This window comes from Manis javanica, chromosome 15 (genome assembly GCF_040802235.1).
Source record: "Manis javanica isolate MJ-LG chromosome 15, MJ_LKY, whole genome shotgun sequence".
Classification (NCBI taxonomy): Eukaryota; Metazoa; Chordata; class Mammalia; order Pholidota; family Manidae; genus Manis; species Manis javanica.
In genome coordinates this window covers 81,530,849-81,545,998 of record NC_133170.1, presented here as the reverse complement: position 1 = coordinate 81,545,998, position 15,150 = coordinate 81,530,849, and the positions used below count along the sequence as shown (strand labels likewise).

Here is a 15,150-nt window from a genome sequence, read left to right as displayed (position 1 = left end):
CAGGAGGTTACAATATGTTAAGGCGGCAAACTCTATGTATCCATAAGGCCAGTGTTTCTTTGGACATAATCCAGAATCTTCCTTTATGTCTATTCTCATCCTGTTCTAGCATCCCCACAGAGGAAAAACAAGCTTGGCTGCCAGCAAACGTTCCAAGTAATTGTTGATAACAGATAACAGCAGAGGAAGCCCTCTGGTTAATGTTTAAACATGGCAGGGCTGACGTTAACTCCTTAATAGTTAGGATGCTTACCAGAAGGCTCGAACTGTGCTCAGTGGGCTCGCGGCTCATCAGGAACACGGACGCTTCACTCAGACTCGGGAATGCTCTTTTTAAGAGAATCGGAATAATGTCTAAAACTGCTTTTAATTGCTATACTGCTCACACTTGAACTGATTCATTTTTGAACCACTACAATATACAATCCCCCAGGTTTTCCAATAATTCCAATAGATTTGCAGATAGATTCCAATAATTTCTACAGAAATCAAGGAGAAGAAAGGGAAGATCATGGTAGATCTGGATATAATTGGAAAGGATGCATTTATTTGTGAGGACAGATAATATTTTCAAAACTGTAAGCTACTAAAATGTAGCTTTACCCTGAGAGGGAGACTATATTCTAAAATGTCAGATGATGTACTTTGGAAGACTGAGCCACTATTATGGGTGTAACACACACACACCTACATACTTCATCCTAATAAAGCTCGACAACTTTTGTTTCTCCAGAATTAGAGGTTTTGCTTTCTTTAAGGCAAGGAAGGAAAGGAAGAGGGCACGGCGGAGAGGGGAAAGAAGGAAGAGCATTATCTCAGGACACACAGTGAAGATTTACTGCTAGTAAAAAGAAGGCTGCAGAGCTCCTGCAGAGCAGACTGGTGTTCGGTGACTTTCTCCCATGAGGGTTCTGAAGGAGAGCCGACCACAACCAGTGACACCCAACACGAGGGTTTAAGGAAAGTCAGAGCAATCCTGCCCAGGCTTTTGGGGTTCCAGCTGCAGAAGCCCCCTTCTCTGCTCAGTCTTGCCTCTCGGCTGGAATTACTGGCTGGCAGAGCAGGCTGGTGACCGAGTACAAGTACACACACAATGAGCCAGTATCTCTGAGTGGTCACTGCACTCTCACACTACCTGAAATTCTGTACAGGAGCCCGGTGCATTCTGCATTCACTCTGAAGGTAGCAGGAACCAGGAAAAGCCAGGTCCCCTACACTCATGTGGATCACTGATCAAAGATCAAAGAGGCAACTGGTTACATTCTTAGTTGACAATGTTAAGATTTTTTTCAGTTCAAACCAAATGAGACCTTTGAGATGCAGGCCTCATTTTACAGGTCAGGTAACCCAGGCCAGGAGAGGAGACAGGCATCTCCTCACTCAGATAAGCATCAATTCTTCCACCTCTCGCTGCCCCACGAAGGCCTCTCTAGTTCTACATTTTCACCTTTGATGTCAAACAGGCGCTCAAGTGATAGCGTGTGCGTGGCTGAATGGGTCCCTTCTGTGGTTGAGCAGGGCAAGGTTATCATCTGAGCCTCAGCTACAGGTACCACACACATCTGCACTTCCACACCTCTGTTCCACGTCGGCCCCACTGGCGGACGACCTGCAGTGTCCTAACCACAGTTCTCCCAGGTTGCCTGTGGTAAGGTCACCGAGCTTACCATGTCCCCATCACACCTGCTGCCTTCTCTGACCACAAGAACCTTTCATATATTTTTCCATTTGACCAAAGCTCAGCCATTCCTCCATCACACATCCTCTTTACATGTCTAGCCCAGCAGACCTGGGCAGGAGTTCCTCTGATTCCAGAAGGCCAATGTGCTGGGACCTAGGTGCCCCAGTACTATGTGGGCTCCATGAGGGCAGGGATTTTTGTTTTTTCTACAGCAGTGTCCCTAGTGCCTAATTTAGATGGATAGATGAATGGAGTTCCCTAGCTAAGCAGTAGCCTCCTTGTTTATTTCCCTTTTGTCTATTCCCATGTCACAACACCAATGCTGGCCTAGGGGCAGAATCTGTGTTGCACTAATAACAAAGTTCGCTAATAATCCCAGCATTTTCCTGATGCTAACATACAATTTCAGTCTTCTGGTTACACAAGTACTCACAAAGTTACATCTTCACCTACTGGGCAAAGTATGGGTTCCTTTGGGGGTGGGGCAGGAAGGTCACAAACAGCAAGTGGATTGGCTCCACTTTATGCAGGCCCAGTTTCTCTAATTCACAATGCTCCACGAAAGATCCTTAAGGGTATGAACATCAGTGCAAGATCTATCTAACCATTCAATGGCACAAGACTGGCAGACAACTCCAACGCTGGTCAGCCTGCTGATGAAATATTGATATCTGCATCCTGGCAAAAAAAGAAAAATTTGTTACTTCTCAGTAGATGCTAAAACATCGCACTGAAACCATTACTTCTTTTCCTCCATGGTGGTGCAGTCTTCACAAGTCACTCACTGTGCACACAAATCAAAGCGTGGGTAAGTGACCTGTGATGGGAACCCTGGCTGCTGCTTACATGCCAGCCAAGCCCCAGGTCCTCCCCTCCTGCCTGCCGTCACTGAGAAGCCAGCACTCCCCATTCAAGCGAGACCTGGGACAAAGACCCAGCCATGCCACATGCCTTCCCCATCAGCAGGGTAGATAGAATCCCAATGCTGTTTCCACAGGAATGGGTATGAATTTGCACTGAGCAAAACCTCCTTCGCTTTCTATTCCGACCAAAAGCTCTCACTGTGAGGTTCAAGTGCTCTACGACCAAAGAGCAAGAGGCAGCCAACGTGTCCTCAGAAGAGCAAATCCATTCTCCAGCTCAGCAAGAACTGGCTCACTAATAACATACCAGCGTCTCATGGAACATTTACAAAGGCGTGTCCTGTTATGTGACCGGTGTGTAACCTGCAGGATAACCTACTTGGTAGTTAAGACAAGCATTACTATCACTTCCACCAGACAGATGAGCAACCTGTGGTTTGGGGCCACTGAGGAGTTTGCTCCCATCTTCCAACTTAAGGAGACACACTTAAAAAGGGTACCACCTTCCTCCAGGGGCCCCTCCAGGTCCTTCATAAAATAATAGGGGCTATTAACAGAGTTGCTCAATTAACCACTAACTGATGCCTGCTTGCATTGCAGACCCCTGGGCGAACAAACCACTCTCAAGGTCCTTTCCCACCCGCTAAGCTATACATGTTTATAGATCTGTCTACATAGACCTTATCTGCTATATATATATGCAACTACACTAAATTGTCAATGGTGCAAAAAATAGGGCTTTATCCTAGGAAAATTAAGTCAATTACTTTGGATGGAAAGAAAGATTTAATGAAGGCAAATGACTAAAATAACTTAAAAACTAGCTGAAAACCAAGTGCAACTTTTCTTAATAAAAATTCTAGAAGGCTCCTGGTAGCTTTACAATCATCTATAAGTTTTTGCTTCACTTTAATAAATAAAAACTCCAGAACTGTAATTTTAAGTGCTAGATCAAGGGTCAGGCTAAATAAAGTAAGATCTAAGGGGCACAAATCACCAGTCCCATCCACAAAATGGTATTTTCAAATCCTGGGCTTGAATGTCCTCTTACAGGCTTTAATTAAAACCTAATTTTTAAACTATAAATATATTCTTTTTTAATCATGCCCTACTTCAACTTAACTGACCTTTTTCAATTACCTAACTACTTACAGATCCCAACAGTATCAGATAATAAGACCCCTGATAGTGTGAAGATCATGAGAGGCACACATCCACTTGTCATCCTGCCAATTGATTTCAATCCCCCTTGGCTAAGGACATCTAGAAATTTCTGAGTTCTCAAACTGGAACAGGGCTTAAAATAATTTAATCCTCATTATAACAGGAAATGTCCCTCTGTAGAAATTCATCAGTAACAGTCAACCTCAACTCAGTAATTCACCCTAAAGAGTTTATAAAGCAACGATTCTTAACTAAAGGCAATTTTGCCTCACCCCCACCCCATTCAACCAGGGAATACTGGGAAACACCCAGAGATATTTCCAGGGGCCGTAACTGAGAAGGAATTTTGCTACTGGCATCCAGTGGAGTAGGGACCTGGGATGCGTGCGGCCTAACATCCTCCGATGCACAGGACAGTCCCCCACAACCAAGAATTACCCAGCACCAAAAATCAATAGTGCCGAGATGAAGACACCACAGTGGAAAAAGGAGTCCCATGGTCTACAGATGCTATTACATCATGAAAAAAGTCAGCCTTTGAACAAACAAAAGGAAGAGTTGTGTTCTTCCCTCTTAGGTCAAACACTACTCAAAGGCCACTGGCTTCCTGGCATTCTTAATAAAACTCCAAATCTCTCAGCAAGAATTTTCAAAGACCACAATTTTTGTTTGTGTGGTGAAACAACACAACAGTTTGGGTCAGTTTTCTTTTTTTCTTTTATGTTCCATTTTACCTCCAATTTCCTCATGGATGGTTAAAAAAATGAACTAAAAAATCTGTCCAAAGCTTCATTTTTAAAGAACATTAGGAGAGATGAAAAAGTGAAATGGGTTTGCTCTGCTGTGGGAACAGGATTGCTGGAGAAGCCTTTCCTTTCATTTTGCTTCCCATCAGCATCACAGTATCTGTGTGGCTACGCAATATAACTACTTCAAAAGTATTATAGAACATTCTTGAATAGATCCTGGAGTTCTCAAAGGCAGCTAAAAAGACATTTCTGAGACAATCAGAGATATTTATGTGTGCCAAGTTCACACGTGCTGACAGCATGGTGGTTAGGAGCATGTCTTCAGTCTCAGCAGTTGTACATTAGAGGACTGAGGGGTAAAATATGATATTGGCTATTTTCAAATGGTCAGCCAAAGTGGAAAAATAAACACACATAAACATGCACATACTCTGGGTATGTGGAAGAATACAAACTGAGCAATTGTTAACATTTTGCCACACACTGAACTATTCATTCAATTTTTCTATGGGCTTATAAACTTCAAAATAAGAGTTGGGGCAAAATTAAATACAGATCAAGATAGTAGGTAGGGAGACATCAACTCAAAATTGTCTCTGGATCACAGATCTAGACTATACAAAACAGGGTCTCTGAACAGAATAAAATTGGAGATGGTGGTGTTAGCTTCATTATTAAAAGACTCTGTAGTTGCTGTCTACAGTTACAGCAAAATAAAACAGGTAAGACTCCAGCATAAAAGGTACAGCCAGTAAGGTCCACCCCACAACTCACATCACAGACCTCTTAGCATTCTGGAGGCGGAGGCCCCAGGAGCACTGCAAAGTCAGTCATTCTTCTGCACACACACACACACACACACACACACACACACACACAACCTATCTGAGTCTAAGCCCCCCCCCCCCACACACACACAACCTATCTGAGTCGAAGCACCCCCCCCCACACACACACAACCTATATGAGTCTAAGCCCCCCCCACCACACAACCTACACACACACACACACACAACCTATCTGAGTCTAAGCCCCTTAAGTAGGGAAGCCACACACTGGAGCTAAAGTATGATTGCCATCTGCGAAGGGAGGTAAGGTGCTTACCCATCCCATGAACAGAAGAATCAGGTAAGAATCAGGTAAGCTATTGCCTGTTTCACTGTTTTACAGCAGTGAAAGAAAGTGCTTCTCCTTTAAAAGGTTTTATACACACACACAATCACACCAGCTTGTTCTGGAAGGGATACAAAGCCAAGCAAGGCAGAGGAAGACTTCACGGGAAGCCAATCTAAGTGCGACAAGTTGTACTGCATCTTAACTCTGCAAAGCTTATTCATTTTATATATAATTCAAAATGTTCTGGGCTTCTGGGATCCTTTGAGCAGATCTGCAACTGAGAGCTAAAGACTTTCTATGAAAGGGTCAGAAGAGAAGCTGACTTTGCCAATTTCAATTAAATTTCCCCCCAAAGCACAGGTTCATACTGATAATTTTAAGAAATATGGTTTTACTGACTTAAAAAACAACAACACAATACCATTCAAACTAGAGATTTTTCAAGCCAGTTTGTTTAAAATACACCATAAGTTCACCCCAGCTGGCCGGCTGCACACTCTATGGCAGCCCCCCTGTACAAAAACCTACAGACTCTGAACAAAATGGGCCCAGGCTCACTGCAGCTGCGAAGTCACACCAGGGGGAGGCAGAGAGGAGGGGCAAGACAAGGAAGGGTAATGGGCCTGCTCCAGGAACTGCGCGTGTATTTGGGGGGAGGGGCACTGAACACAGCAGGGTCTCTAATGTAAACTCTATTCCCCAGGTGGTCTCCTGGCCATTGCAGACTCCTGAGTTCTCCCACCAGTGTGCCTGGATAAAGCAGCAAGATCCCAAGGGCTGTGCCCAGTTGGGGCGGTAGGGGAGATCTTGCATCTGGATCTGAGAGTGGTAGAAACAGAAAAGGGAGCCATTAAAACACCTGAGCGCCTACCATACATTGGATGCATATGTGCTCAGGTTTCAAATGTCAAAGACCCATCACATGCACAAATGGACTGATAGGTAGGTGATACAGAAAGTATAGTAAAATGTTAATGGTAGAGTCCAGGTGGTGGTGGGTATTTGGATATTCACCATAAAATTCTTTCACTTTTCCTGTAAAATAATATGGGAGGGAGATGTTTTTGTAGAAAATGGGGGAAATCTGATTTGTGGTTTTAAAAGCAGGGGTGTAAGGAATCTCCCAGTCTTGCCCTCAAGGAGCTTACAGACAATTCAACAACCTCCATGGACAGGACAGCATGGGACCAGAGGAGGAAAGACAGCCTAGAATGGACACTGCTTTTCAGTTTGAGTAACAGACAAGATCCCAAGAGAAATGGATATGGTGAGAAAAATCTGGTGTTACACCTGTTGAGCTGGGATGGGATGACTGTAAGATGCCGAGATGGACGTCGGCCACCGTGACTTAGGCTGGTACATGCCTCAGACCCCACTGATTCTGAATCTTATGTGGGGAAGATCTCAGGAAAGAACTCAATGCCCGAAAACCTGGCTCAGTCTGGAGGGCTGCTGTGTCTCTGTGTAGCTGTTTGTAGGACCCAAGCAAGAAAATGGAATACGGCTCTGATTTTACTTACAGAGATATGTATAGCACAGGGTTCTCTACCTTCGGGTATACTGAGCAACCCGGTGAATCACATGTCAGTGGCTTTTATAAAACTGTGGGAATATCCAGGCAAGGGGTGGTGGAGGTCTTGGCACTCGGCCATGCTCCTGAGGGCCCAGCTCTCCAGCCTGAGGCAAGCCTCTCGCGCCCACTAGGGAAGGGCACAGCAGGGGCAGGGGTGACCAAAGGCAGTCCGGACCCCTCGCCTCCTCCTTTCTGATTTGCCTCCCCACCTGGCTCACCAGGTGTGCTCCGAGCCTCCCTCCCCCACCAGAGGATGCTGCCTGCATCCCACACCTCAGGGGCCTCCCTTGGGAAAGAACCCAACCACCCGAAGAACGACACAAAAAGCCGGTAGCTCTACACACGCGGCTGCGCTCTCAGGGTAAACGTGCAGGTCCACCTAAGGCCACTCCAGTCGCCCCCGCGGGCCCGCCAGCCCAGAGCGGAGCCCTCCAGATGCAGCGCGCCCTCCGTGGCACACGCTTCACCTCTCTAAAACAAACAAGGGGTGTCTTTGTTTAAATTTAAAAAAAAAGAAAGAAAAGAAAAGAACCTGTCTCACAGGCTATGATTACATCAGCAGAGCGCTCTCATTGCCTGCATCAATCCAGGCTGCTCCGGTGGCTTTGAAGCGCCAGAGTGCGCGGTGCGCTTTGATCAGGCGGTTCCCGCCCCGGGCAAAGCCGATACCATCGGGGCGCCCACGCGGGATCCACCATCCGCTGTTGGACTGCCAGCCAAGACCTGGCCCTCAAACCAGGCACCCAAGTGGGTGGTGGGAGGATGTCCCTTAGAAGGGGATGTCGCTAATTTAACATTAACCTCTTGTGGGAATAGCAGTGGCATTATGTTTTTTTAAAAAGAATCTTCATCTGTTAGAGATACTGAAATATTTATAGAAGGAAAAAAAACCGGATAGGGCTTTGCTTCCAAATAACATGGGGGAGGAGGCACAGATGCAACAAGAGAGGCCACGCGTGGACAACTTTTAAAGCGGGTGACGTTGGCTGTGCAGGCACATTGTGTACATGGCATGGTTCTGTCTACTTGTGAATGCATGTAACATTTTCTATAAAAAGAACTTGAAAAAGAAACTAACCTCTAACCCTTTGCTATTTTTAAAGGTTATTCTTACAGACTTAATTTGAGAAGGAAAAAAGTGGTCTGACACTGGACGGGGTGAGGGTGAATCACACCTGACTTCCCTATTGTGCCCCAGGGCTGTCGCTGGAGCTTTGGGGACGGCTTGTGGCCAGCTTCTCCAGCGCAATCCCTGCAAGGGTGGGGACATCGAGGGGGCTCCATACTCGGAGCTCTTTACCCATTTTGGGATTTAAGACCTCTTAAAGAGATCGAGGAATATTATAGAGACCAGCTCTCCAGAAAAATATCCATGAACACAGCAGAACCTGAAGGAAATACCAAACTCACCAGCAAAATCCAAAATACATTCACTTTAGAAATCAGATGAGAAAGGGCCTCTGGAGTAAGTAGGGCTGCCTCATTTGGCCTCTTCCCCCTGCCAAAGAGCTCCACAAACCTGACCAACCGCTGGACTCCCAATGCCACAGCCTGGGGCCCCCTCTGGGCCTGGCACATCCCTGGGGTGCCTCACAGGGCCTCTTTTGCTCTTTACGGGCCCCATGGCCTTGGGTAAATTGCCTGACTTCTCCAAGCCTGTTCCCACATTTTACAAACAGAGAGCTATTAATGGTGACCCTGTGTTGTCACCACCTTTTTCTGCTATACACTTAACTGGGAAGTAAGAAATGGAAAAACGCCAAGAAGGAAAAGGTATATAGGGACACAAACATGATTCCACCTGCAGCTGCAGCTGAACTAGCCACACACAGTTGGGCACAAAAGAGTTAACTGGAAGAGAGGCACAGACCGTTAGGTGTTCAAGGCCAGACTGATACACATGGGCCAGAAGACGGGGGGTGGGGGGGTGGGGAGGTTGAGGGGGTGGAGAAGGAAAAATAAATCCTTTCTGTACAGGTGGACCCACCTTTGGGAGGTCAAACTAAAATTTCCAGTGAAGACCATCAAACCTACCCACCACCCTCAGAGTCCAGGGCGCAACCACAAACTACAGAAAGATCAAGGGGAAAAAATATATTCTCACAGTAAAAAAAGATAAAGAGCTATTTTCAAGAGAACACACTGTAACAGTGTGAGTACAGATCCAAGAAATGAGTTAGGGGAGAAGTTCTAAGAACAATTAAGGAAAAGCCTAACAATAAAAGGCCAACAAAATGGGGGAGCAAAGCGAAGACAGCAGATTCAAAAGGACATGTATTTGGCAGCTTACATTTTAAAGGGATCCAGGCAAAAATCCCCACTGTACACCATTTCCCAGTAAAATGATGCTTATGAAAAAGAGCAGACAAAATCCCTGGTTCATTCAAGAACTCCTGATCTACAAGTGTATTAATTCTGGCATAGCATAGACCTTATAAAAATCTCAGTCATTTTGGAAACTCATTTATCAAGTCCTTCATTTATCCAGCTTTCTGTTCCTTTTAACAGAAAAATGATAGGGTTTCCAGTCCCAGATCCTTAGGTGGCATCCAGCCTATGCCCTGTGGAGTGTGGGTGGGACACAAAGCAGCTGAGAAGGCATGACTCTCACTTCAATAGGCTTACAATTTAGTGAGGAGAGACACACCTACAAATGAAACAACAACAAAAAATAACATCATGAGTGCCCAATGAGGGCGACACCAGGCTGTTTTAAGTTTAGAGGCAGCACAGACTAGGTGCTGCAATCGTCCCGGAGAGCTTCCTGAAGGTGGCAGCCTTGAAAGATGGGCAGAATGGGGGCAAAGATGCAAACAAAGGCCAAAGCCTGTGTGGAGGAGCCATTTGACTGGAGGTGAGGGGTTCTGCAGAGATGGACTAGGAACAAAATGCCAAGGGCTGCAGAATATTAGGGTTTTAGACTACATACTACGATTTAAAAAGCTCCTGAAGATCTGTGAAGAGAAGCAGGACACCGGGCAGTCAGGCACAGTGGGAGAGTGAGTGTGGGCACTGAGTGAGACAGAACGCTTTGGTGTGAGGGGTTTCCCTATCAAAGAGAAATGACTCCCCTCAACTAGAGCGAACCATGCGCTCAGGCTACCAGTTGTGGGGTTTTCTGGCCTTTTTTTTTTTAAACAAAGGGGTGAAGATCAAAAGAGACCATCTGCAGATGAGAGCCCCCCTGCCCGCCTGGCCTGGCCTGCCCTAGCAGTTCCTTTCATGTGTGCTCCTGTCTGTTGTCCTGGGAAAAGGAGAGGCATGTGGCCAGCGGACTGCCCACCTAACCCTGGGGGTCTTGCCCCATGTGCAACTGGGGGCAAGCCACTCAAGCTTTCCCTGCCCTCCCCACTCCCACCCCCACCCAGCCAAGGAAGGTCAAGGATGGGATCTCAAATGTCTTGAAGTACGTGTCACTTCTGGACCCAGGCTGAGGAAAAAACCAAAGCCTGCAGCTTAGGATTCCTAGAGGTGCAGACAACCCACTGATCCCCAACATCGAGACCTTCAACGGTAAGAAAGCCACGATTACAGAACCCTAAAATCACCTCCTCTCCGACAAGAAAGAAAAAAGCATTTATGTTATAAAGCCAACACAGAGAATCAGAAATTAGAAAAGTTCCTTTTCAGAAACCACAGGCAAAAAAGCACTTATATTTATTCAAATGTAACTGATCAGCAAGTCGACTGATGAACCTAACTGTCAGAATGAACAGAGTTCAATGTTCCACTTCTTTCCCTGAAAAATTTTTGACCAGGTTTGGAGCACGGAATTAAATTCATCCTCCATCACTTTCTTGTAACTAAAAGTAATTAAGAATAAAGGGTCTAAAATCAATTTGACTAGTTCTGTACTTCCATAATTGTATCAGTGGATATTAAGACCCCAGGTTAGTAATTTCATTTCTTCAAACCTCAGTTTCCTCATCTATAAAATGGGGGCAAGAGCACTTAATAGCCTAAGGCTGTTATGAGGAATAAATGAGATCATTCCATGTTGGGTGCTTAACATGCAGCCTGGCACAAGTCAGCAATAACTGTTAACTGTGTAATATTTTAAACCTGTGGCCTCATCCCTTGTCTGAGAGGGGCAGAAGTAGTGAAATAACATGTAAGAAACCAGATAATAAGGGCATTTCCCAGGAAAGAAGAGATTGCAAACCTCAGTTCAGAAAGAACTTGTGTGGCCCCATCTGTGGGGAGAAACAGGTTGGCATTCTTCTCTAGAATATAACAGCTGCCTCTCCTCCCATCTCACCCTGACCCCTCCTCGGCTGCAAATACTCAAGGATTAAGAAGACATTCAAGCTTTGTTCCGTCTCATTTCTGCTCAGGCATTCTTCTCTTTGGCCCCTTTATCCTAAATGCCATTTCTGCTCAACAACAGGCCCTAAACTAGAGAAGTGCTTTGCACTTTCTCAAGGTGCCCCCAACCCTTTATGTCCATGATCCTTAGGACAAACTTGTGACAGCAGCTGCCAGGCCCACTTTACCAGGGACACTGAGGTTATGAGAAGTCTGAGCATCATGCTGGGGTCTCAGGCAAGTTCCAGTGTCAGACCCAGAACTTCTGACCCTGAGTCCAGGGGTCTTCTGGGCTGCTAGCACCTGACCTGGAATCAGAGCTGGGGATGGTGGCAGCGTTACTAGCCCAGCAGGGGCCAAGGAGCAGGGCTGGCCCTTTGGGACAGAGGGGAAGGACTGCAGCTGCACACAGACCCCCGGGTGCCATCCCCACGGGAGCAGTCCCCTAGAGCACTGCAGTCAAAGGCATTCCTGCACGCTTGGAGGCTGACTCTCACTATCTCTGTCTTGTTGAGAAATACTCCCTTCGTGTTTTTAAACACAAACAGACATACACACAGAGAAAGCCAGCTGCAACGTGCTGGAAGCTGTGAAATGTGTGAGGAGAAGCAACCAGCCAGGTGGGTTACAATGAAGGCTGGGGCCTTAGCCTCCCAGCAAACTCCCTGGAAGAGAAAAGCATTCAAACCCCACTCCAGATTTTATTCTTCACCAGGTTTTACCCTTCACCGCTTCTCCCAACACTTCAAAGGAAGTATTTTTGTACAGCCCAGGGAGGAGTGTAAACTGGCCAGCTGCTTCCAAAGAAGAGACATTAACCCTGAAAGGGCTGCTGGCCTCACAGGGGAGGTGGAGAGGAGAACAAGGTCGTGGGGAGCCAAGCGTGAGTCCCCACACTCCGCCAGACCTGCCCTTTCAGCCCACACCAAGGGCACGGCTCTTAAACCACTACAGAAAGGCAGGGCCACGGTTCCTCTAAGCACGCAAACAGCTAGTTATAAATACCCTCCCAGGCTGGAGGTTCAAAGGATCCAGCAGTTAGCACTTGAATGGAAACTCCAGCTAACAGAACAGGCCTCATTCTCGCTGTCCCTCCCTGAGCCACGCAAGGAACTGAAGGGCCCAAAAGCTAGCACAACAAAACCTGTCCCCAAAAGTCCAACGACTTCAGGCTGGGTAGCCAGGGGAGAGCTCCCCCTTAGCAGCATTCTAGCAACTGAGCCCTTTCTAACAGTGCCCTGAGGAGGCCCTCCCCCTCACCCCCGAGCCATGTGCTCTGAAGGCAGGCCAGGAAAGCTTTCCCAAGAGGAAGCTGAGGGAAGATTAAGACTCCAGTGCCCATCAGGGCTTTTTAAAAGCTTTTACATACTTCTAAAATTCTTTACCCTACAGAGATTGTATGGTACCCAAATTCAGATTCAACATTCTTCAGTTACCTGGTTGAAATCTGGGGGATCCTTCCAGGTACAGAAAAAGTGGACACTCTGTTGTTCCCCAGTGATTTAACTCAACAGACGTCCCTGCACAGACGTGAAAACAGCCACCTGGGGGGCTGGCAGGCAGGCGAGCATGGGTGTCTCTCAAGAGCACACATACCTTGGCATCTTCATTTTTTTTTTTTTTTAGTCCCCAACCACTCCATCTCAAGACTCTTCTAGAAACCCCATAACATGCCAGCAGGACTTAGCAGTGAGGCCCCAGAAGCACTCAGGCGGATCTCAGCTCCTGTCCCCTGGCTGCGAGCTCTGGGGCAATCAGAGAGAAGCAGGCAGGTGGGTGTTCGCCCCCTCCCACTGGCAAAAGCATCCTATAATTTACTGATGCTGAAAAGCATGCTATAAATATTGGTCTTTTCAATGCTGTTGGGCCTCCAGAACAGAGAGGGACTAACAGCTGCATGGGGCCAGGGCTCTGGGCATCCTGGGGCAACAGTTTGGAAATCCTAGGAGGTGTAGTCAAAGAAAAGAACTCCAAGGGTGTCACATTCCATCTAAGATACTACAGCAGAGGGAGAAAGTCTATCATCAAAACGATCAGTCAGGATTAACAAACCACAGTTTAGCAGAAAAATGAACAGCACTGAGGGTCTCCTCGTGGGAAGCTCTATAATTCAACAGCAAAAGAGGAAGTGGCTGGAACAAGTCCCCAACCCCAGGCTGCTGTTTCTGTCACATTTAGGCCTCTGAGACACAGCAGGACACTGATTAAATAAGCACAAGATGATGCAGAGGATTCAGTTAGTCATTCAACAAACTTCTTTTAAAACTTCGCTAAGTGCTGCAAATACAAACAACAAAACAGATAACCCTTTTTGACACTTAATTTCTAGTGGAGGAAAGGGGCAATAAAATGGAAAACAATCTCCAAAAGTGAAGAGGATGCCTTATAATTTCAAATCTAATTATATTACAGGTTGGCATAATAGTGTGTACTTAAAAGGAGTTATATTCAAATAACTGTGTTACTTCTAGGCTCTCCAGACAGTAATCATACTTCAAAAGAATAAATAAATCTCTACATTCATTTGTTCTTTTGAAATAACTATCCCCACTCGGGTTCCTAAAAACCCAAGAAGTAGAGGAGGGCAAAGAGTGGTGAACAAACTTCAACACTGAGTGGTTGACTCTAAACATAAATGCCTGAGTCAGAAAAGACTCAGCAGTTAGCACGGCTCGCATGAGGGGAGTTTGCAAGTGTGGGTGCCTGTGTGTGTACTCGCACACATGCACACCTGGTGTCAGTGTCACAATTAAAAGGCAAAACTTGCAGATAAATTTATTAAAATTGCTACTAAAACTTTATATGCCTATTGTTAGCCTTTTAAATTTTTCAGAAACTAACCAAAACCATTTGCTGGAACAGATATGAGAATGAATTCTGTTTGGAATATCATGGGCAGTCAATCCAGGGTGCTCTACTTTGTCTCCCCTTAAGCAAGTCATGGAGACCCAAAGATGTTAGGGGACCTCGAAACCATCTCATATGATGAACAGAAAGAACTGGCATGCTTATTAGCAAGGTGAAAACTCATTTTATTGGTTTTATTAGTGGTGGTGGTAGGTAGGGGCTGGCAGAGGATAACCACCTTCACAGACCTAAAGGGCCAGCATGTCTCAGTGACTCTAGGTTAAGACCTGGGCTGTGTCTCCCCAAAATTCAAATGTTCAAGTCCTAAGCCCTAGGACTCCAAAGTGTGGCTATCCGGAGACAGGGTCTTCAAAGAGGTGATTAAGTTAAAAATGAGGTTGCCCCAGTCCAAACACAGGTAGCCTTAGAAAAGGAAATTCTGACACAGACAGTTACAGAGGGAAGATCATATGAAGATACGGGGAGAAGACAGCCACCTACAAACGGAAGAGAGGCCTCAGAAGCAATCAACCCTGCCAGCACATTGATCTGGGACTTCTACCCTCCAAAACCAAGAGAAAAAAAAGCATCTGTTGTTTAAGACATCTTGACTAGCAGCCCTAGAACATGAATACACTCCAGAAGGCAGAACTGGAACGGAGCAGAAGTCTGGTTCAGTGTAGAGAACTTTCTGACAATCAGCACCCTGCAAAAAAGGAGGGTATCTCATTAAGGAGGTGAGGGTGGGTGTGGAGGAGAGGCTGAGCCCCACCCATAACACAACAGCAGAGCCCAGGGCCTCATCAAAAGCTACTGAGGCAAAATGTTGAATGCCCGAGGCTAGGGTGAGCT

At 46.2% G+C, this 15,150-nt stretch overlaps 1 protein-coding gene and 1 long non-coding RNA gene across 11 annotated transcripts in view; both read right to left on the bottom strand.

Annotated features, from left to right (window-relative positions):
• Window positions 1–15,150, bottom strand: part of ZNRF3 (zinc and ring finger 3) — a 181,948-nt gene that overhangs the window by 96,666 nt on the left and 70,132 nt on the right. The gene's annotated exons all lie outside the window — the stretch shown is intronic.
• Window positions 9,080–15,150, bottom strand: part of LOC140846412 (uncharacterized) — a 28,894-nt gene continuing 22,823 nt past the window's right edge. Inside the window, exon 3 of the long non-coding RNA XR_012125476.1 lies at window positions 9,080–15,004. This is a non-coding gene — a long non-coding RNA (uncharacterized lncRNA). The remainder of the gene's footprint in view (window positions 15,005–15,150) is intronic.